Consider the following 4,931-nt stretch of genomic DNA (forward strand, 5'->3'; position numbering starts at 1 on the left):
TATTGGCCTACGAACTGCTCTGGTAGACCAGAGGTTGAATCCCTGTTCGGCTGTGGAAACCACTGGGTGATCCTGGGTCATTCATCTCTCTGTCTCTGCTTCAGAAGGCAAAGGCAACTTTCTCAAACAAATCTTTCCTAGAAAACCCTGTGGTATGACATGCCTGAGGATTGCCATAAGTCAGAAACAACTTGAAGCACACAACAATAATATTTATTTAAATGGACCTCCTGACCATGGTTGTTGTATTCCTGCCACATCTGTCCTCATTCCTCACTGTTCCATAACTTGCTGACTTTTTTTCATCATGTCTCTCATCACTTTCTCCTTCGTAACTACAGCCAAACTGGAAAACTTAGGAGAAATCCATGCCCCAAGTACAGGGGTGTGACATTTTCTGTTTGGGTTTTTAGGTTCCTGTCTGGTCCAGTATCCAGGCCAGGACCAAAAAGGTCATGTAAAACCTTTTCTGAAGCTTGGCTAAGTTTCTCAGAGCTTCCGATTCCATATTTTAAAGCTGTCACTTCTGTTGCCTCTCTCCAATTTAAATTGAGAGACTGAATGCTGCAAGGTGGTCTTATAGAATATGTTCAGTTGGCTTAGGAAGGTACAATATAACACATTTTGGAAAGTGCCCCTCCACAGTCTAAAAATAACAAACTTTCCGACCAGAAACAATAAAACATAACTTGGTAGGTGTGAATGTTACCTGAAGAGTGCAGATTTCACTGCTGGTAACTGATTCCTGTGGGAGTATCATTTGTGTGAAAACACGTTAGTTATTGCCATTGTGTTTCTTAACATTTGCTAGTAATTTTTAACATGCTTGATTTAGAGCATTTATGATAGGTGTTAAAATACATTGTGGTTCATGAGTCTAGCATGGGTGCAGAATTTAATGAGTCTTCTTCAAGGCAGAGGTACAATGTTCTCTCTTTCCCCAGAATCATATGTCGTAACATCCTGGATTGCCCACGTTGCACATGCAGGCTCCACAGCATTTCCAGGCATCTTCCCTGCCCTTAAGGGATGGTCTGTGCTTTACAGATGATAGCTGAAAAACATTTCCAGGCTGAATGGGTAAGATAATTGGAGTGTTTGGGTTTCTTAGCAGTGTTTACCTCTTGGATTCCTATACCAGGCTCCCCAGGACCTTTTTAAAGGAAGCCTCAGAATTGCGTGCTTTACTGTTCTTTTGAATCTTTTAACATTCTCTGAAACTCGTTTAAACAAGCTTGTTCTGTCATTTCTGTCAGCAGAGAAACCCAGGAAGGTCATTCCACAAGGAGGAGAAGACTCTCAAAATGCCACCTCCCACCTGGTGGCAGAGTTATATGTCTCCTCTCGGGGCGAAGGTACTACGTGAACACCTTCACCAATGGTAAGTTCAGTTTAGTTGGTTTTAACATTTGTAAGTTTATACCCTTCCTGACTTCTCATAAAACCAGTAGTTTTTACTATTGCCTAATAATGCATTGAAAGCCCCAAAATAATATTATTGCCAGGAAAAATAATTTGGCCATGAATCCCACTGGGTGACCCTGGGCAAGTCACCTACTCTCAGCCTCAGGGGAACACAATGGCAAACCTTCTCTGTAATCTTGCCAAGAAAAACGCATGGTAGGTTTGTCTTAGGTTGCCATAAGTTGGAAACGACTTGAAGGCACACAGCAACAACAAATGGGGGATTTTAAGAGCCAAATAAAATAGATTAATTTTAATTTGTGACATCCATGTGTTGGTTGTCTCCTCTCTCCAAGCAATCCCAACTAAACCCTACAGGCTCCCAGCTCCTTAGTTTCTTCTGAGAATCTTGGATCTCGTCTCATTCCTGTCAAAAGATGGGCTCCATGTGATGTCTCTCTTGCCTGATACCTGATTGTACTTTCCTCATCGTGAGGATTTTTGTTCCTTGGAAAAAGGGGGCTTGAAGCTGTTAACATGATGAGCTGTTTTTAAAGTAAGGCACAGGCTCACATTTGAGGTTGTTCTGTTTGATTCCTTGCTCTATTCAAGAGTAAAACCCCAAACAGCTTTGTAATAAATTGTCTTGAAAACATCAACAAATATTAAAGTTGGGTATTCTTGGAGTGTAAAAATATCAAAATTCTGTGCCAGCAGAACCAAAGTGAGCCATGTGTCTACCACTTAAAGCATCCAGTCAAAACAGTTTGACATTATTAATTTTCTCATTCTGATTCCAGCCCAGGCCCATTACATGCTTGGATTTCTTGCATTTCCTCTTCTGCTCTCAAATGACCAAACAATCTTAATTTGGATTCCATGGAACAAAAGTTCAGTTTTTGTTCAGGAGGATACCTCAGGGAGTGCACATTCTTAAAGTTGAGAAAGTTTAAGCAAAGAATTATCGCTTGAATGGCAGCTATGTTACTCTTGGTAAATCAGACATGGAGCTGTCCTTGATAGGGGGTGTTCCCACTTAGGTTTGATACGAATTAAAATACAACGTTTTTAATAAAATCGAATTAAAATAACACTGTTGTTATCCCGCTTTCAGAATCGCTTTATTCATCATTCCCATCTGCTTATTTAAATCGAATTTTTTACTTGCAAGCGTTCATTAAGCGTTTCTCACTTGGCATGAAATCGGTGTTAAAATAAGCGACTCTTCTCCTCATACCTTATTTGGAGTTGTCAATCAATAGTACGTCAGAATGACGTAACGTTAACCCGGATTATTTGGAAGTGATTTAACTTCGTCAGCGTTTCCATTTCATTGACCGTTGTGAATGAATGATGTATTTTTGGCGGTTTTTTTTTAAAATGAACCAAATCAAGGCGCTTAAACGATCAAAACTCATAAGCGCTGTCAGCCTATATACATTTTCCCTCCGAATTAGTAGGAAACCCAAGCTCTTTCCCGAGGAACTTGGGATAGGTTTTCTCATGTCTCCCAAGACAGCCGGGAGAATCCCTTGACAGAGCCCACAGATGAATGGGGGGAGCTTCTGGCAAAGCGAATTTATAGTAGGAACCCCAAGCTTTTCAGAGGAACTATGGGATAGGTTTCTTCATGTCTCCCAAGACAGCCAGGGGATCCCTTGACAGAGCCCACAGATGAATGGGGGAAGCTTCTGGCAAAGCGAATTTATTAGTAGGAACCCAAGCTCTTCCAGAGGAACTATGGGATAGGTTTTCTTCATGTCTCCCAAGACAGCCAGGGAGAATCCCTTGACAGAGCCCACAGATGAATGGGGGAGAGCTTCTGGCAAAGCGAATTATTTAGTAGGAACCCCAAGCTCTTTCCAGAGGAACTATGGGATAGGTTTTCTTCATGTCTCCCAAGACAGCCAGGGAGAATCCCTTGACAGAGCCCACAGATGAATGGGGGAGGCTTCTGGCAAAGCGAACTTATTAAGTAGGAACCCCAAGCTCTTTCCAGAGGGAACTTGGGATAGGTTTTCTTCATGTCTCCCAAGAAGCCAGGGAGAATCCCTTGACAGAGCCCACAGATGAATGGGAAGCTTCTGGCAAAGCGAATTTATTAGTAGGAACCCCAAGCTCTTTCCAGAGGAACTATGGGATAGGTTTTCTTCATGTCTCCCAAGACAGCCAGGGAGAATCCTTGACAGAGCCCACAGATGGATGGGGGAGGCTTCGGCAAAGCGAATTTATTAGTAGGAAACCCAAGCTCTTTCCAGAGGAACTAGGTGATAGGTTTTCTTCATGTCTCCAAGACAGCCCGGGAGAAACCCTTCACCAGAGCCCACAGATGAATGGGGGAAGCTTCTGGCAAAGCGAATTTATTAGTAGGAACCCCAAGCTCTTCCAGAGGAACTATGGGATAGGTTTTCTTCATGTCTCCCAAGACAGCCAGGGAGGAAACCCTTCACAGAGCCCACAGATGAATGGGGGAAGCTTCTGGCAAGCGAATTTATAGTAGGAACCCCAAGCTCTTTTCCAGAGGAACTATGGGATAGGTTTTTCTCATGATCTCCAAGACAGCCAGGGAGAAACCCTTCACAGAGCGCACCCACAGATGAAGGGGGAGGCTTCTGGCAAAGCAGGGAGGGAGCACTCTCCCAAAGATTCTCTTCCAGGGTTGGAGGAGAAGGCAGATTCCGTTTGAGAAAGAGAGGGAGAAAGGCTCTATCCCCCCCCCCCCATTGATCAGAGCCCTCCCTGTCTGGGCGGAGATCAGATGCCTCCTCGCGAGGAGTCTTCCCTTCCCTGCCTGGGCAAGTCAGAGCCCAAGCAGGCAGGGAATGCCTTTTGAGAGGAGCCTTCCCTTCCTGCCTCTCCTCCGTTAGGAAATGGGCTCTCCCCACACAGAGGGGAGGTTGCAATCCACCGGGAAAAGCCTTGTAGTCCTTTGCCGATGCAGGCGCTGAGCAGCCGGGACTTCAGGCGCTTAAAGCGCTGAAGAGATTAAGCGCCTGTAAACCTTAAAATAAAAAATAAAAATAATCCTTATCTCTTATTGAAAGACCACAGCGGACAAAGGGTTGAGGGAAGCAAAAATGGCGGACAGCCACGGCGGAAGGGGACAGAAAGGGCACTACTCCACCCAATGACAGCCCCCCATCGCAGTCAGCTCCTCCCATCCTTCTAGCCCGATTCAAATGATATCGTTCTCATCTAAATACTCCGGTTCCTAACTCGAATCATGGGAAAAACGTAGGTCGGACCCTAGTGTTTTTTTAACAAACGTTAAATGAGGAAAACACGGATTTAATTTTTATCCCGTTTCAGGATTCGATTTCTAGTGGGAACGATTCCGGGGTGCTCTAGAACCGTTCTAGATTTAAACCGGATCCTAATGGGAACGCTACCTAAAGGATTCGATTCAGAACGCGGAGTTTCCCCTAGTGGGAACACCCTCCTTGATAGGTTTTTGAACTATCGTGGGCAGAACTTAAAAGTATGCAGTTGCTGTGCTAGTTTCTCTGAGTTCTTCATGGGTTTGGAGT

The 4,931-nt window shown here is 44.3% G+C and overlaps 1 protein-coding gene across 7 annotated transcripts in view; it reads left to right on the forward strand.

The window, feature by feature from the left end:
- GAS7 (growth arrest specific 7) overlaps positions 1-4,931 on the forward strand; it is a 194,629-nt gene that overhangs the window by 94,024 nt on the left and 95,674 nt on the right. The window contains exon 1 of one of the 7 annotated variants that reach the window (XM_042449531.1): positions 1,313-1,381. The exons of the other annotated variants lie outside the window; for them this stretch is intronic. The gene's annotated coding sequence lies outside the window, so the exon portion shown is untranslated. Of the gene's footprint in view, positions 1-1,312; positions 1,382-4,931 lie in introns of those variants that run through there. 7 annotated transcript variants of the gene reach the window in all.

Source organism: Sceloporus undulatus, chromosome 2, assembly GCF_019175285.1.
Source record: "Sceloporus undulatus isolate JIND9_A2432 ecotype Alabama chromosome 2, SceUnd_v1.1, whole genome shotgun sequence".
NCBI classification, from domain to species: domain Eukaryota; kingdom Metazoa; phylum Chordata; class Lepidosauria; order Squamata; family Phrynosomatidae; genus Sceloporus; species Sceloporus undulatus.